The 17,760-nt window shown below is 41.2% G+C and overlaps 1 protein-coding gene across 11 annotated transcripts in view; it reads right to left on the bottom strand.

Annotated features, from left to right (window-relative positions):
- Positions 1-14,227, bottom strand: part of LOC306972931 (receptor-type tyrosine-protein phosphatase F) — a 312,548-nt gene extending 298,321 nt beyond the window's left edge. For 6 of the 11 annotated variants that reach the window (XM_079569644.1, XM_079569640.1, XM_079569648.1 and 3 more), the window contains exon 1: positions 13,507-14,227. The gene's annotated coding sequence lies outside the window, so the exon portion shown is untranslated. The remainder of the gene's footprint in view (positions 1-13,506) is intronic. The other 5 variants (XM_079569650.1, XM_079569641.1, XM_079569642.1 and 2 more) reach the window with 2 other exon arrangements.
- Between the last annotated feature and the right edge of the window lie 3,533 nt (positions 14,228-17,760).

Raw genomic sequence — 17,760 nt, 5'->3', positions numbered from 1 at the left:
GCTAACTAAACGGGCATCGTTTTACTGTCCAACTCTCTCCCAACATGGGCATGCTATATAGCGTTGGAAAGCACAGAACCTCCAGAGTTATGTCGTCGTATTAATTTAACTCCCAGAACGACTTTTTTCCGCCGCGATCGCGGCTATGCTAGCCTTAGCTGTTAGCAATGTTGTTAGCTTTGTGTGCACAAGCTGTAATGAGGAATCGGATATGACATTTCTTTGTGGAGACATGAATGTATTATTTGTTAAGATTAGGAACACCAATTGATATATTCTCATAATAATTATTATAATCCTATAAAGCAACGATATTTGTATCAGAACAGTATGTGTTTTAACTTTGCACTTCTAACTAAATATGCCTGCAGCTAACTTTGCTTGATGGAAACAAGAGGATGGGGAGAAGAGGGAGACACTCCCACATACACCCTGAAATGTAAGTTCACTCTCATTCATTTATGCATAATATTAGGCAGTGTCTTCAGAACTGTCTGGCTACAAACTCGTTTTGCTATTTTGCTGTCTCCTTATGAAAATGTATAAAGACATCCTGTTCAATATATCCACTTAGAATCAGTTTGAGAAATAAATTAAATTATTAGTTATTACAAGATAAACCTAACCTTTACCTACCGGTAACCTAATCAAAATCATTTCCCAAACTTTAATTGTTTCTATACTTACGCGTTTTCCAACGCCTGGCCCTAACCGGTAGAATTTGTCCATATCAAATGCATGTGACAGCAAAATAGCTGAGAAGCGTCCCATGGCATTGTAGACACTTCTGTAATATTAATATTTTTTACTCTGAGTTTGGATTTACTATAGGTCATATTCTTTTTTCCTGTTTTGATTTTCAGATCTGATTGCCATGTCCTATAACAGCCTCATGCACGGCCCTCTGAACTCAGAGACATCCACCGTTCTCTACTAGTATACCCCAGGCTCCTGCTATCCCTCAGCCAAGTGGGAGAGTTGACCAACTAGAGGAGTTTCTACAAAAAGTAAGTAGTATTTATCATTTAACATTATGCTTTTTATTTACAGTATAGGCTATGCCTCATTTACTTATTACTTTTTATGGTATTTTCCTTAAACATAATCGTGGCTGAAATACATGACCTGAACTTTTCCTCCTGTTTTTCTGTGTTGCAGGTTGTGTACAGCTGGAGGCAGGACACAGATTTTGCCCAATACCATGCGACCAGCTTAATTACAAGCACTTCAAAAGTGAGTTTTTGATTAGAGCAGGCATGTGACACCAGTGGTTTTAAATCCGCATGCAGCTCTTCAGCTCTCCTCTTGTGGCTTTTGGTTATATCTGGGGAAAAGGGGTCTGGTGACTTAAATGATTTACATTGGCTGCATTTCCTTGCAGATACCGATTTAATATTTCCAGTTAATATTGCAGACTACATAATTCTTCTTACACATTAAAACATATTAAAAAAAAATATATATATATATATTTAATATTTCATTGCTGCAGAGTCTTGTCCAAAGACCCACTGTACTTTACTGGCTTTCAACTCAGAGTTTTGTAGTTTATTATAGCGTTTACTCCAATTGTGTTATTTATATATTTTTAATAGTTTATGCTTATTTCTTTTGGTAGTTGCACTGTTTTAAGTGCATTATTTGGATGTAGTATATTATGTTTCTTTTGTAAACAGACAACAGTTTGTATATGTAATTGGAACTTTTGGCAAGTGTATGGCAATGTTTGATCCTTAACCTGAATAGGACGGTCCGCAATGAAATGATGACAGACATTAAACATTAAATGTTTTTGTTTGTTTTGCAGCAGAAGAATGAAGAAGGGGAAAATGGACACCAAGCAGATGTTGCCACCGATCATCTTAAAAAATCAAGATTGAACCCCAATGTGATGACAACAGAACATCCCCAAAAACATTGAACTGTTTCCAGAAGGTGAACAAATCAGCAACTTTCCTGGACTAATGGACTGTTACCTTTGGGCAATACTGAAAAAGTCCAGAAGGATAAAAGCTTGAAGTCAAGACACAGGACCTTTACATAATCTAACATCATCTGTGGGATCTTCAGCAAGGGTGCCCAAGGGCAGCCTTTTTTATTACTTGGGTGTCACACATTGTTAGAGATGGAACTTGTTACTTTAATAATTCTACTCGATTGAACTCTTGTTAACTTAACAGACAGCTGACATTAAAGTTCAACCTTGCACCATTTAATGTTTTACCAGTTCCTCCAGGAATAATCCACTATTTTCTTTGCTTCTTCCCTGCAAATACTATTTCCTATCAGTAGAAATCCATTTTACTTGTTACTATTGGCATGTGGCAAAAACATATATTTTTTTCCTCTAGGGTTAAAACAGGGAAGAAAAGTTAGATTCATTGCAACTTTTGGAAAAATGACTGTGAAATCAGGCACATGCTATATCCTACAACAATAACAAAAAAGGCCTGCAAAATCCTGGAGGGACTGTTTTACTGCTTTGACCATATGCTGTAGCTGCTCACACTTCAATAGGTGGCCTTCGATGAAAATGTTTTTATTTATGTATGCTAATATTTGTTGTGTCGCATACATTAAATAAATGTATATTTTGCTATTTAAGTGAGATTGAATCTTTATTTCTCCATTATGGCTTGTTTAGAAGCTTTAGGAGCCATAAAAACTTTCTCCCTGGTGTCTCAAGTGGGTCTCACCTCTAGTCTCATTTGTTTCTCCCTGGTGTCTCAAGTGGGTCTCACCTCTAGTCTCATTCGTTTCTCCTAAAATTCACTAGGAGCAATAGAGGAGAATCTCATTTTCGTCTCTTGAGCTTAAAAAAAGCCACATTTGAGCAGCAAATTTTTCCTCTGGGCTCTGCCATCTTTCCAAATGTCATATTCATTTTGTAAGTCATTTGAGGTGGAGAATAAAAAGTCCTCCCACAAAGGCGGAAAAGAGCGCTGCAACTATCCCGAGACAATCAAACAAACGTAAGGCCAAAAGCAAAAAGATTTCACTTGCACTGAATTTTGATACCGTTTCGCTCCAGGGATCTTGTGTTGCACAGTTGAGCCTCGAGTGTGCGATTCTTTACATAGAGCAGATCACTCAGTGTGTACAGCGACTGTAAGACATCAATCTACACTGGCCATCGCATTAATAATTAACGCGCGAGGCTCGAGTTGCATGACTGTACAGTATATAATCAGAGAGAGAAGCAAAGTGATGTATTCAGTGTCACAATTGTGCAGCACCGTAAATCATTCGGTTCTATTTGTAGCTTAGAGTTTTACAAGATGCAAGTTCCGATCATTACAAGGTAGCCCAGTTTGGTTTTATATGTGTAGTGCCATTATAAAAGACAAGGCACTTCATGCTTAAGCCTCAAGCCTTAAGCCTTAAGATTATTTTTACTATAATCACCAAGAGCATTAAATAAATACAAGGCACAACACCACGTTTCATTAAATCATACACTGCTATTCTATACTGCCCGTCAAAGTTTTAGGAAAGTTCATTATTGCATAGGATTTGGTGACATCTACTCCATCGTATTGTGATATTGCCGTTCTGTTTCAACACAAACACACATTTCTCTGATTCATACTAAACACAAAAAGGCCGATGAGTCGTAAAAAATCGAATATGATAAGGATAAACAAAGCGCTTTCATGTTGGTGCTGAAAAAGTTTGGAGTTGAATGGGCTGCGTGCTGAGAAACAAAGCCATCTGGGACCATCTGAGATCACAGAAGCAGCAGATGAATGGCAACGCTCCGTACATCTCGCGCCGCACTCCGCTCTGCATACAAATGGACGGCCAACTTCCTCATGCCGTCTTACGCGTCCAATTCAAACTTCAAACGCTTTCTGCCGCTGCAAAAAGAGCACTGATATTCGGCCGCTGTAGGCGAAGCTCATAAACAGACGGCGAACCTTGACCTATTTTGCTCTTTACTTCTAAATATTCGCTGCATGAAAAGGTCCAGTTTGATTCAGAATGACCTCGTAGCCCTGTGTGGACCATGAGTCTGTAATAAAGGTTATCTATCTATCTATCTATCTGAAAAAATGCATTGATTCTTCTCCATTGTAAAGATCAATAAAGTCATTTTATTATCATGTCACAGATCAATTATCAATTATATCTCTTGATAAACTCGTGGATAAACATTTAACAAGGAGGATTTTCTACACTACATATCCTTGGGTATAAGACAGGCTTTAGGTATTTCTGTCATAGTTTCTGACCCAGCCTTGATTCGTTTTCGTTAGCATTAGCATGCGCCCGCTCGCTTTAGCATGCTATTGCTAACCGCAGAATTTTGCGCGATGATCAATAATACATTTGCGAAGGTTAGAACGAACACAGCGATTGAATTCTCCATATTCACTTAGATTTAGGTGGTGAAAGTTGTGTTTGAAGGTGTTGAGAGCCAAAAGTAGTATCGGTTCAGTATCGGATATTTGAAGCCGATACCCCGATTTCGTATTTTTTCCAGAATTGGCTCCGATATCCAATACCAGTATCGGATCGTGTATCCCTACAAAATACAACATTCGCTCAACTGTGAGAAGTGAGACGGGAAATCGTATATTACCGTTATTACACACCAGAAATAGAAGTTGAATTTTCATTTCTATTCCATTGTTAAATCAGCAGACTTGTGTATTAACCTCCCACATGTCGACATCGGACCATCATGAGATTCAAAAGTATGGTCTCCTGCGAGCTTCACAGTCTTCTTGCTAATGGTAACCTCCCCATACTGACCTATACCACAGTGCGCAGGCAGAGGAGAGACTTTTTGTTTTCAATTTAATGCCACGTCCCTATTGGCTGCACCTTAACACATGGTAGATGCTCAGCAATAAAAAACAATTGCTTTGGAAGTGTCAGCCATTAAATCTCAATGTCCTCCTTGTCCTTTACGAGCAAAAGTCTGCCGCGAGTCCACCTGCTTCCAAGCAACACATTTACCTAATAGTAGTAGACAAGGGTGAAAGAGGCTAATAGGGAGCTTTTAAACACATGTTGATACAAAATGAGGGCAGAAAGTCCAGCTACTTCTCTCACTAAATATAAAATCCTCTCTATGTTCAGATATAATGGCCCCGAGAGATGCGAGGTGGCGAGAGGGGGGGGGGGCTGCATAATTCAAAGTAGACGGCGCCTATATCGAGAAGGTCCACGTGCCTAAATGGAAAGCAGACAAAACCAATTAACCTAACATCTGACCTCTCAATGTCATCCATATTAACTACTTCAACTCCTGTGAAGTATTGAGAAAAGGGGTAAAAATAGGCTGGTTGCGGTGCGGTGGCGGACGTTTTTAGACGGCGTGTCTGTTTCCACTTTGCCCAAGGAGCGCGCGCGTGCCCTGTAAAACATCAGTGTAAATGCTTTATAATGCCACCAGTGGACTCTGAAATGGCGGACCTGGTTTCAATCAGCAGTCAGATTGCTCTTACATTACCCCTGGCAGGAGGAGCAGTAAATCACTGTGGCTGGATGCTGCTGACAGTGGGGGAACAGGCACAGTTAAGGCTCTGCTGTGCGTCCGACTGAGTGCACTGTCTCTCTCGCTGTGGGTGGGAGGACAATAGCAGGCGCTGATGGCTCTATAGAGATGGGGTCTTCAACTATTGCTGCCTGACTGAGGACCTAATAAGCCCAACTCCTCAGCCCAAGCTTGGAACAGGTTTTGTCTCGATTCCTCCTGATGTAGTAGGACTTTGAAGCTACTGCGTCTGAGCCTTCCCTTGTACTTTTATAAAAGAAGCAATTTGTGGAACGCTTACAACGCTGCATGTTGTCAGCATCGTATTAAACAGTGTACTCCATCATAAACGTGAACACCATTGTGCAGTCTGAAAAGGCATACAGATTAATAACTGCAGGGATGAGTTGTTTAAGTCCAACTTCCAATTTGAGAGCACAAAAATGAAATGCATTAGCTTTTTTCAGCCCTTTTTTTTTTTCTTGTTTGAGGTCAAAAGGCAATGCAATGAAGCGGTAATAATGACCCATTTTGTTTTACATCCAAAATGGTAGAAATTCATGGCTTTAGAACAGTCTATGGTTGACTTATTTCCGTTCTCTGGACATTTGTTGAAGGCTGGGTCAAATGCGTAAGACAAATAATCTTATGGGACAATAAAGTCCACACAAAATAAAACACAAGGAAACCCACAAACCTTGCACTTTTTTCACCGAAAATGCACCACTGAACGTAAAACCTTTCCCGATACCATGTCCAAAACTTCATGCAAGAAATAAAAGAAACCATTCCCAACCAGTTTAATCCAGTTGGCTTGTCTTAAAAAGGGTTCCTTGGTTTTCCGTTGTGCCAACGCCCAGACAGCGGGCCACTGAGGCATCTCGAAGTAGTTACAATCCCCCGTATAAAGTCAAGCAGCGTCGATCCCGCCCACCGCAAACCATCACTCTCCACATACAACCTCTCATTACGGCTCCTAGGCCCTGAAATTAGCAGCATCGGGCCCATATGGAAAACATGAGAGAGCGTCAGCCGGCGAGAGCTCTGCGCTGAGTGGTTTGTTCCGCGGGTGGCCGCAGAAAGAAAAGGCGGGAGCTCTTTAACGGTGCCACTCAAGCACAGGCAGCAGAGGCCGTGATGATGTGGGGGGAACGCAGGCAGATGCTCTGGACAGAAGCCCCAGACCAAAGCATGCTAGGAAATATTCCCAACACAAACCGCAGATGGATGGCGGTGAGTCAACATGACAGGCAGAAGCTGGAGCCGAGCAGCAGGTATAAAGCAGCAGAGGAGGGCCATTAAGTCAATAGTTGTATTTCAGCGAAAGAGTGAAAGTGTGTCTAGAAGCGAAGTGTAAATTCATTTATCTTTTTAAATCAAGGTCAAGTTCACAGGCCATTTCGAAAAGTCCAGGAGCCTGAAATTGAGACTGTTAGTGAATCACATGCATTATTACAGAGTATGTTTATAGAAATCTGATATATGGGGTTTGCACTAACATTTCTATTGTAAAACCCTCATTGCGCCGCAAAAAAGGCTAAATCAAAATAACTTAACAGTGCCACTCATGGCGGATTGTCATGACATAATGCTCCAAACCTTCATAGTGTTAACATGTTTTATATCATTCTGAGATGGCATATTATGTTGTCTGCTTTTGCAACAGTATTTGATAATTGCGACCGTTCTATTAACGGTTTCTTCCATGCAGACAGTCAGACCAGTCCCAGTACACTTGTGTTTAGGAACGGAAGAGCGTTTGGTTCCAGATTATTGAGAGAAAGCTGGTAAAAAATAAATAATAAATAAACTGTAATACAGTTTTGGAACGCGCAACAGAGGAGCTTCCAACCCCACTTTGCCAATTTTGGGAAAACAAGCAAGAGCATTTTTGCATGTTTGGAGAAAAGTTCCAATTGTCCATTAAAATTTTCCTTTTACAGTTACAATCTTGTGCTAAAAAAATACAAACCTTGAATTTGTTTGAAATTCACAAAGCCAAAAAGCGACACATAAAAACGGGAAAATGAAGAAACATATTGGTTTGGTACTTCTATGATGGCTTCAGCTCCCGCATTACAGTAAGTTTAAACTAGAAAAAAAATTTGGATGAAGAGCGAGAGCGCTGAATCAACAACTGCTGGGTTTATGTGCTAAATACTGAAAGCAAAACACAACCTACAATCACATTCCATAAAGCCATTACCAACATAAAATATATGACCTTACGCATTTTCCACCATCTGATATCACCATCTCTCTAATACTGCTGCGGATTTGATATCACAGAAGAACATACTACGACAGCTTATTTCTTCTTCCCCACTCTTATCTTGGCTATTCAATAAAGACATAAAAGGTATCATTTGAAGAGGAAATGACTGCAAGCTCTAATAGTAAAATTATAGTGGCTGTGTGGCGAGGTTTTGAAAAAAAAAAAAAGATATCTATAAAACTAGCAGGCAGTGAGTAACAGGAGGAAGGCAGATTTAATGAGACAGAAAACAAAGAGCAGATGACAGCAAAGCTACTCATTCAGAGTGTATACAGAAGAGCAAAATATTTTGTGCACAGTGTTGTTTTTGAGGCGTTAATAAATGTGTCTGTAAAGGTAGCTCCTAGTGTCTTAAGTTGCAGTCATGGGCAAACGTGTTATCAACCCTGAAATGTTTGCTTTAAATTAAACCCTCCCAGAAGGTTAATGCAACTACACATAAATCCACTTATTTCCAATAGGAACAACTAAAAAAAAAAAAAAAAGCAGAGGGAAAAAAAGCCAAATTTCACATAATTGCACACAAAACTCAAAATAAATGGACTAGAAAAAAATATTGGCACTTTCTCGAAATTGTGAGTGATTAACTTTGTTTCAAGCATCGTTTAAACTCTTCTGGGGAAAGCAACATGTGTGGGCAACCTAAAAGCACACCTGTATTCAGATAAAAAGGAGAGAAGTTGTCTGCCGCTAAGCATGGAGAACACAAAGAGGAGAAGAGAACTGTCAAAGGACTTGAGAACCCAAATTGTGGGAAAAAAAAAAAAAACAGTAGCATCAAAGTTACCAGTCTATCTCCAGAGATCTGAATGTCCACAGTGTGCCACCCATATCACTACAGATAACCTCCCTATAGACGTGGACGGACAGCGTGCATGATAGACTGGATGGTGGATAAGCAGCCTCAAACAACTTCAAAATTCAAGCTCTCCTGCAAGCTCATGTTACATCAGTTTCAGCACGAACTATTCATCAACGATGAGATTTTATTTTATATTTCAGGGGTGCCAACACTTTCGTCCATGGCTGTAAAAGATACATGACATACAATGAGTCAAATGGCAACATAATGGGACGACTAACAATAATCATGGCATCTGAAAGTCGGTGCAACAACTAGACAAACATGTACATTGGGAGGAAAATGTATGTGAACGCTTTGGAATTTCTCACATTTCTGCCTAAATTGGTCATAAAATGTGGTCTGATCTTCGTCAAAATCAAAAGAATTAATTAACAGTGTCTGCTTAAACTAATACCACCAAAACAATTACATGTCATCGTCATTTTAATGGCCTTAACAAGCAAACATTCAAAGGACACGGAGGAAAAAGTAAGTGAACCCCTGAATCTCGCTGAACTGCAACAGTTTTGTAAAGAGGAATGGTCCATTTAATACAAGGGTTCACTCACTTATTCCACGCTGTTGTGAATCTCTCAAGTCTTTCTGCAAAATATCTTGATAAACTCATTAATTCATTTTTCTATTGATGATAAGCATGTTGTTCAGGCCCTGAGGCAACAAAACAGCCCCACTCCATGATTCTGCCTGCCCCATACTTCACAGTGGGGATAGGGTTTTGATGTTGATGTGAAGTTGAATAGTTTGGGAGGAACACACGTCATGTGTGGAGGAAAAATTAAACAGCACACCAACATGAAAACCTTACAGGATAAATCTTGGACCATTCCTTTTTACAAAACGGCTGCAGTTCAGCAAGGCTCCTGGGTTCACTTACTTTTTCGTCCCTGTCCTGTGAATGTTTACATGTTATGGCCAATAAAAATATGATCAAATGTAAATGTTTGGGTGGTGTTAGTTTAAGCAGACACTGATGACGATTTTAAGGAGCTTGACAAGGCCCCAATTGACTCAAATTTAGATGTAGATACCATCAACCAGACCATCTGCATGTGCCATTGTTGTAGTGAGTTACTGGTCAGCAATGATCTGGTGCTAAAAGAAAGTCAAATATTTGTGAAGTGGTGACCATGGGAAAGCAAGTGTTATCAAAGGAGCCATAGTGGAACAAATGAAATGCTGATTCTGACAAAAAGATGAATCAAAATGCACAACAGTCTTCCTCACAGCAGTCAGTCTTAATTTCTCATCTGAGCACATTTGTAATGCCCGCTGCAGTACCCCTTTGGAGACTCAAGGCTTGTATGTCAAAGAAGCCAAAATTCTACAGTGAAATTTGTTTGTTTTGTGGTTTCCCAGGAAAGTGGGCCATATGTAAACAGCACCATTAAGTTATTAGAGCATGTGCAGAGTGACTCACAAAAGAGAAAATGTCTCCCAGAGGGCATCGGGGTTGAAAAAAGGTTGAAAAACCGAGCAACCATGCCGGCAGTCTCCCTCTGGTCAGAATGATTGAAGAAAACCTTAATGCTCCAGCAGCAAGACACCTAATAGCACTGTCAACCAGGGTTTCAATGATAAAATACCCATCCACTACATCACAGCGCCTACTGCGGACTGAGCCACAGCAGCGGGAGTTGGTCTGTTGTAAAAATAAATGATTGTCAGTCTTTGCTAATCGACAGGTATCTCCCAGAGCCAATAAAGCTACCTCTATAAGATTTTACTGAAGGCCGAGTCCCCATGGCCTTGTACAGTAATACGCTCCAAGGCTAAGGCCAGTTTGAAGCTAAATCACGAGCTTGTCCAGTCATTCAGTCTTTTTTTTTTCTCTACAGCATTGACCATACAGATGTTGAACACAGCGCAGACAAGACCCAATCTAAAATGGCAGATTGTAATTAATGGGTAACAAACCATTTAAACGCCATAGGTTTCATTAAATGTGAACAAAATCCTAAACAAACAAATGCTAATGCGGTTGCTTTCTGGTTAAGGTTGAGTACATCTCTGTCTGATTCAAGACCTTAAGAACGTTGAGATGTAGGCCCAATTTGTAATGCCAGGATTCACATTCAAATCCTCCAAAGAATGCACCTCACAGCCTGCATTTATGAAAACAGCAAATTCCGCATTGAGCCATCTTGAAAACAGACAATTACAGAGACGAAGAAGGGACATACAAAGCCATGTATTTACCCTGAAACTGACATTATGCAAACATGTACCAGCATCTTATGAGTCAGAGGAACAGAGGAACCCAAACATGCTGCAAGGCCATAGATTTAGATACAGCAAAAAAAAACCTGATGCAACTGGACGAAACAATCCCGCTCCATCCTTTTCACTTGGCTCTGGGTCAGGCCCCTTCATTCTGTGTGTGACAGCTGTAAGCGGATTGGAGTATTGATAAAGGATGACCATGAGGCTACTCCAGCATGTCACCCTCGCTGCAAAAGTGCTGCCAATCGTGTCTTTAAATAAACCAGAGAGGGCCGCGGGCATGGAGCGCTGTCGAGAGCCGCTCTTGTGCATCCACCCCCACGAAGCACGCGCTATTTCTGATTTCTGTTTAGCACAAGAGGCTTACAGACTATTGTATAGGGCAGGCCCAAACACCTGTGAGAGACGCAGGGAATGTATGATTAGAGTGATGAGGATTGCATTGTCGGGAGGGTGGGTTTTCAATACGGATTTGCTCTAAAACTTTGGATAAATAGGAGATAATGGAAAAGCAACAATCATTTCACAACAACACTGTGAAACTGCACATTCTGAGGAGAACATATAGACTAATCATTCATTCAATACATTATCTTCTCCCAATGTGTGTATGGGCAGGGTTTGTTTGTGACACTGACTTTCTCTATTTGTCTTTACATTTGAGCTGGGATCTCCAACATGTACAGTAGCATTCCTTCTGTGTGCCACTGCTCAAGCAGCTCTTCACGTCTTTCCAAGAAGCTCTCCATTTCTTTCCTTCATAACTACATGCTTGTTCAATGGAATTTGATTAATGTTACACCATTTGAAACATTCAAAAATGTATTTACAGACACCAGTTTTGATTGAGTTATGAACGTGTTGGGCACAATCTGCAAACAAGGTCTGTACGTAAGCCTAATATGAGCAAGTTTCCTCCTATATACGTCTTCTTTCTTCAGTAACTGTCCAGGGCAACTCAAGTATTCCCAAAGCATTAGCAAAACATAACTCACAGGGGGAAAAGGGGAGAAACACCTGGCTTAGAGCAAAACCAGATTAATCACAAAAAGCTTACAAGACAAGAGCCTGAAAAAAACCAGGCTTGCGTTCCATCAAAATAAAGCTGACAATGTCACAACTGTATTTGTAAGAAATGACGAAGCAATAGACACCGAAGGTTACTTTCAGCTTCAATGTCTTTTGAAAAAATACTGCTTTTCATGGTCATTTTTTTTTTTTTTTCCAAGCATGACCCAGGAATGTAATGGGAAAGTAAGCAACAACAACCTACATGACAAGGTTACTCCCACGTGTGTGGCCCTTGTCTGTCACTACAGCAGTCTGTAATCTCTACAAAGCTGTGCACATATTTGCAAACAGATGAAATAAGAGAACGTGGTATGATTATAGAGTGAAAGTCAGCTCACAGGTTCAAGCAAAAGCTGCACATTTTGCTTATATGGCATAGAGTTCCATATGACCTGAGTCTCCAACAACACCATTCAACTTCATATCATTCTTTGCATTTTATCAGCTTCACCCCCCCAGTGTTTCAAGCTGCTTTTCTGAGCAACGGGCTTGTACTGTTCAGGCATTTTCATCTTTATAATAAAAAATAAAAAAAATCCCAGAAATGCTTCACCTGTCTACAGCCAGCCCCCTGCAACGGCGCGGATGCTAATGTCAGGTGAATGGCAGATACATGACAGAAGCGTTTGCGAAGTGATGGGTGTACAACAACTCCCGACACCTGTGCCAGGGCTCGAGCCTCGATAAATAAGGAACGAGCGCCTATTTCTTCATGCCGGGGGGGGCCCTCGGGCTCTGCCGGGCACGTCCGCGCACCCTCTCGTGTACGCGCACACATGAAGTAAAGAGAGGGGGGGGGCACTGTGGAGAGAGACAGAGGTATAGCCCATGCACCTTGCAGATGAAACACTTTCCATGCGCACTCGCACGCCGTCAAAATGAAGCGAGGCGAATATATAAGTAGTTGGAATTATAAAGGGGAGCAGCATTACGCACCGCTGACCACCATTACTTTCAAAATGTTCAAATTCATTAGCGATTCTCCACAGATTTTCTGCTTGGTTTAAGCTTTCATCTCCCCCGAGCTCGGGAGCACACTTGACGTCGCTACGACCGTCAGCCCGGCCGTCGAAAAAATTCTTTCGGAAAAAAAAAAGGTTAATTGTTTTTGTGCACTTACCCAACACAAACGTCCGAGAAAGGAGGAGGGGAGAAGGGGGGGGGATGCGTCCAAGCTGTTCTTTTTTTTTTTAATAAAGCATCCGCGATCTTTACATGCAAACAAGTTGTGAACTCTGCTGAAGCTATAGGCCACCTTACGTCCTGCGAGAATAAACAACGCGCGCGGTGTCTGAGGTTAGCCCCAAATTAGAGAGGTACACGACGGTCGCCTGGCGGTGCACGTTCCCCCCCCCCCCCTCCGGTATTAAAGGCTGGCTGGAGACGCGCACACACGCTCTCCGACCACCACAAAGTAGGTCTGCACACAGTCAGGAAAGTGCAGTCAGATCATTGAAACGATTTTTCTGAATGCAAGTTAACCAACACACACACGTCTCAAGTTCACTCGTGAAGGCATTGCGCGGAGATTGAGAAAGAAAGAAAGAAAGAAAGAAAGAAAGAAAGAAAGAAAAAAAAAAGGACAGCACTTACTGAATCTCCCCTTTGTCACCGCTGTTGGCATTTCTCTCCGTCTCCCGCTGCACTCCCGTTTTTTGTGTGCGTGTGTGTGTGTGTGTTTTTTTAGTCCCTCCGCCTGTCTTCTTTAGTTTGTAACAAGCACAAAAATCCACTTCCCGAAGCCCCCCAAAAGCGCCGACTGTCCACACCAACGACGCGACGTAAAGAAAGAAAGACAGACAGGACAGAACAGCTCCACAAACGCGAGGAACAGCACGAGGTCTTATCCCGTTCGGAGAGGCTCGTCTGCTGCTTGGATATCTCTCTCCGCGTTGGTGGTGGTGGCGGTGGCGGTGGCGGTGGCGGTGGTGGTAAGTCTCCCCGTACCGTGCGTCAGCTCCCGTTCAAGTCGTGTTCACTGACCAGAAAAGAAGAGACACACGAGGTCCCTATCCCGGAATGATGATATACTCCAAAAAAAATTGCGAAGTTAAACGTGTAAAAGTGGAAGTAAGTCCGTCGCCCGTGCGCAGCGCAAGGGGCGAAGTGAAAGGGGGTTTGCAGCAGCAGCAGCAGTAGGAGGAGGACAGGGAGTCGCTTCTTCACTTGCTCGCTTCTCTCCCTCCGCGGTCACGCTTTTTTCTCTCTGTGGTTGCCTACAGTGAAGGAAACGCACTGGGCGCTTCGGCGGATTTGCAGATTCACTCGTCTCGGCTGTAATGTCCATTCATTCTTTTTTCTTTTTTTTTCTCGCCCTCAAGGCACACGCACACACACTGTTGCCCTCTCTCCAAACAGGAACCAAGGATTTCAGTTTTAAAATAGAGGTTATTTTCTGTCTGTTTTTTGTGCGCCGTGAATGCACCTGCTACGTGGCTTGCAAATTACACTTGTCAGGAAAGAAATAGGAGCCTATTGTATGGGTAAACACGTGTGAAATGCCACGTGCTGTATACACTGCATCTCTTCCATGAGGTGGATCATGAGGTCCTTGGATGCATGGAAATAGCAAAGCAGCAAAGTCATAAATCATGATAGAAAGATTTTTTTTTTGTACCTGAAGAAAAGAAAAGGGCTTAGTGTGGAGTAGAGATATTCTGAGCTGTCAACTGGACTTTGTTGTTTAAGCAGAGGATGTTTCGCCTATATCCAAGTAGACCTCGTTTGGGAGTCCAATAAAGGCTGTGTCAGTTCAGAGGAATTCTGATCCTCAAACTGCCCTGTTTGGGTATTCTTGCACGTTGGCAAACTTGGGTCGTCATTCAAGCACTATGATTTCTTATATTGTGGAAAAGGTGCATTCTTAAAATGGGGAAATCAGTTTGAAGAATGTGGTTCAGATGATTGAGTGGGGTTACACATTGAAAAGCTGAGGTAAGAGGTATTGGGGGGGAAAAAAAGTCTGAAATTTCAGGCTGTATGGGGACCCATGTTGCACTATTTGAAACTATAGTTGATCCCTTAAAGTGATAGTCCGTAAGTTTGCAAAGTGAGGAGAGACAGAGCGAAATTTGAAAGTAAACAATCAAATTCAGATAAGAAGATACTCTTTATAGTCAGGGACCCAAACTCTCAAAACTGGGTTTAACCTGACACCGTCTGATATATGCTTTATTTGTGTTTTTTCTGTTAACTTTGACCCTAAGGACCAATAATTGGAGGGTCTGCTCTGCTGGAAATATTGCGAAAAAAAATTGTGGCCATTTTAGTGCATGCACCCTGTATTTTTATCAGAAAAATGTGAAAAACGACTTTTTTCCCTCAAATCCTCAGTGGGTTGAGTAGGCTGTCAATAAATGCATTCCAGATACACAGAACACATGTGCTGATAACGTCCACTGAAAAAATCGCCCTAAAAACACATTTCTACACATTTTTGCATCAATTTAATACAAAAAAATGTGGCGTTTTCTCACTTTTTTCCAATATTTGTATCTTTACTTCATTGGCAATCAACTATTCCACCCAGTTATGGCATCAGTCAATATGCCATTATTTTAAACAGACTGTAGACACAGTCCACAGAAAAAATGATCAAAATCCAACAAACATTATTGGATCTGTGATGATTTAAAGACCAATAAGTGACCGACAGACTCAGAACCTCGGAACTGTCAAAAGTCACTTTTGACACTGGTCCATATTTTGATTTAGGCCATTTCCAGCCCATTAGATAATGATTTACACCAATGTATTTGGTATCATTGGAAAGAAGACATTGTCATGTTTCATTTGAGCCCAAAGGTACTACTCTGTAACAATTACCGTGGTAACCATAGCTCCTCAGACTCAAATGTGAGAACATTTTTTCACAATTTTCACAAAAAAATGTTTTACTACGTTTAACGCTGTTTCTTCCAGAAACATCACAGACACAAATCTCTGATACTGGGCAACTCTCTAGACTCTGAGGATTCAGGAAATGTATAACATGTCAGAACTTTCTCAGCTTAAGGCCTCACTGTGAGCCATGAAGTAAAAGAATGTCCACCTCATATGAGCCTCTCCCATAGAAATAAGCCTATATCTGCCAGGTTGGAACAGCTGGTGGGACTTTCTGACCAGGACAGGCCCAACGTAACTTGAAATTACATTTATGGAGAACAGCAGTTCTGTATTTTTACATAAAGTTGTTCATCTATTTTTTATATTATGTAACTGTTTATCTATCCTTTACTATGCCATATACACAATATACATCTGTTGATTACACTCCAATATACATCCCTTTAAATCTGTAAAAAAAAATCCTCAAGAATCCAAGATAATTCCAACAGTGTGTCTTTGTAGACACCACATGGTTATGCCTAAAATACTACATATTTGTTATACATTAGATAGTAATATGGTTGGTAATGTATTTGCTGAGGAAAACTGCTCTGAAGCTGGATTTTCCATAAACCACATGTTTACGATGAACAACAGCCTTTTTACTGTTTAGTAAATTAATAAAGTAAATAATTTGATGTAGTCCGTTCACTAAAGTTGGTTTACTACATTACTAATGCACGGCACAAAACTAAAGCTTAGGGCTCGTCCAGGACTAAATCACAGTGGCAGTCGTCTGAACAAAACAGTCCATACTGGATTAAACCATTTCTCTTCGCTTTTCTGAAGTTGTTTAAGTTCTTTGTACATGTTAAAATTGTCACACTTTAAAAAAAAATATATTCATGTATTTCAGTTTTGGTCATAAAGGACCTGCATCATGCTATTTTACTCATTCCAAAGTAAACTATAAACATTTATATGATATATTGTATCTCTATTTGTGAGAAATATACGTTTTTTCTGGGGTTATATTTCCAACCCGGAAGACAAGACGCTTGGACTCAATTAACTCCGCCCCCTGTCTGCGCTCATGCAACATTAGCAGTAAAATAAATATAAATATCACAGCAATAAGTGAAGTTACTTCATAATGCAGTTATAAGGAGTTGACATCTGCCTGACATTATCGTTAGGTAAGAAAAAAGAACAGGCGTGTCCAGAGTAGGTTAGAAAGAGTTCCTTTTTCACATCCTTCAGTGCAAACATGACGTCTGTTCAGACGCTCAGGGGGTGCGTTTGTTTTCTCCGTAGGGGCAGCGCGGACGTGTCAGGACGTGTTAACTTTTTTTTACAAATTAAAATCGGGTTTTCCAGCAGAGGGCGGAGCTGCTCAGAGCAGGATTCAGGAGGATTGCTGAGAACTGTGAGAATGAAGCCAAAAAACACTCTGGGGGTGTTTTTGATTAGGAAATAGCACAACAAAGTCGATTTTGCATGATATAGCCCATTTAATGTTGTGTAATTTATTTATTTTATTCGCTGGCACATTGAATCTGTACTACCCACAAGAAATATGCTTTACGAATGATTAAATAAAAAGTAACTTTTATGACCAGAATTTCTAGGCGCAGCCAGGGACCGGAGGGTTGCTGGTTTGGGAACCTCAGGATCTCATCTCTGCTGTTTGCAGATGATGTTGTTCTGTTGGACCTTCAGCTGCTCTGGTTTGCAGCCGAGTGTGAAGCGGACGAAATTAGTTACCTTCACAAGATGGCTTGGGGTAAGGCAGTTACATGGGAGGAGCTTGGAATAGAACCACTGCTCCTTCCTGTCAGGAGCGGCCAGATGAGGTGGCTCGGGGACACATTGGATGGATTATATCTCTCTGTGGCCAGGGAAACCTCGGGATCCCTTCAGAAGGGCTGGAGTTAGTGTTCGTGAAGAGTGATATCTGGGAATCTCTGCTTTGACTGCTGCATCCATGACCAGACCGTGGGTAAATTGTAAGAAAATGGA

The sequence above is a fragment of the Gobius niger genome, assembly GCF_951799975.1.
Source record: "Gobius niger genome assembly, chromosome: 13".
Classification (NCBI taxonomy): domain Eukaryota; kingdom Metazoa; phylum Chordata; class Actinopteri; order Gobiiformes; family Gobiidae; genus Gobius; species Gobius niger.
This window is presented reverse-complemented; position numbering and strand designations above follow the sequence as displayed.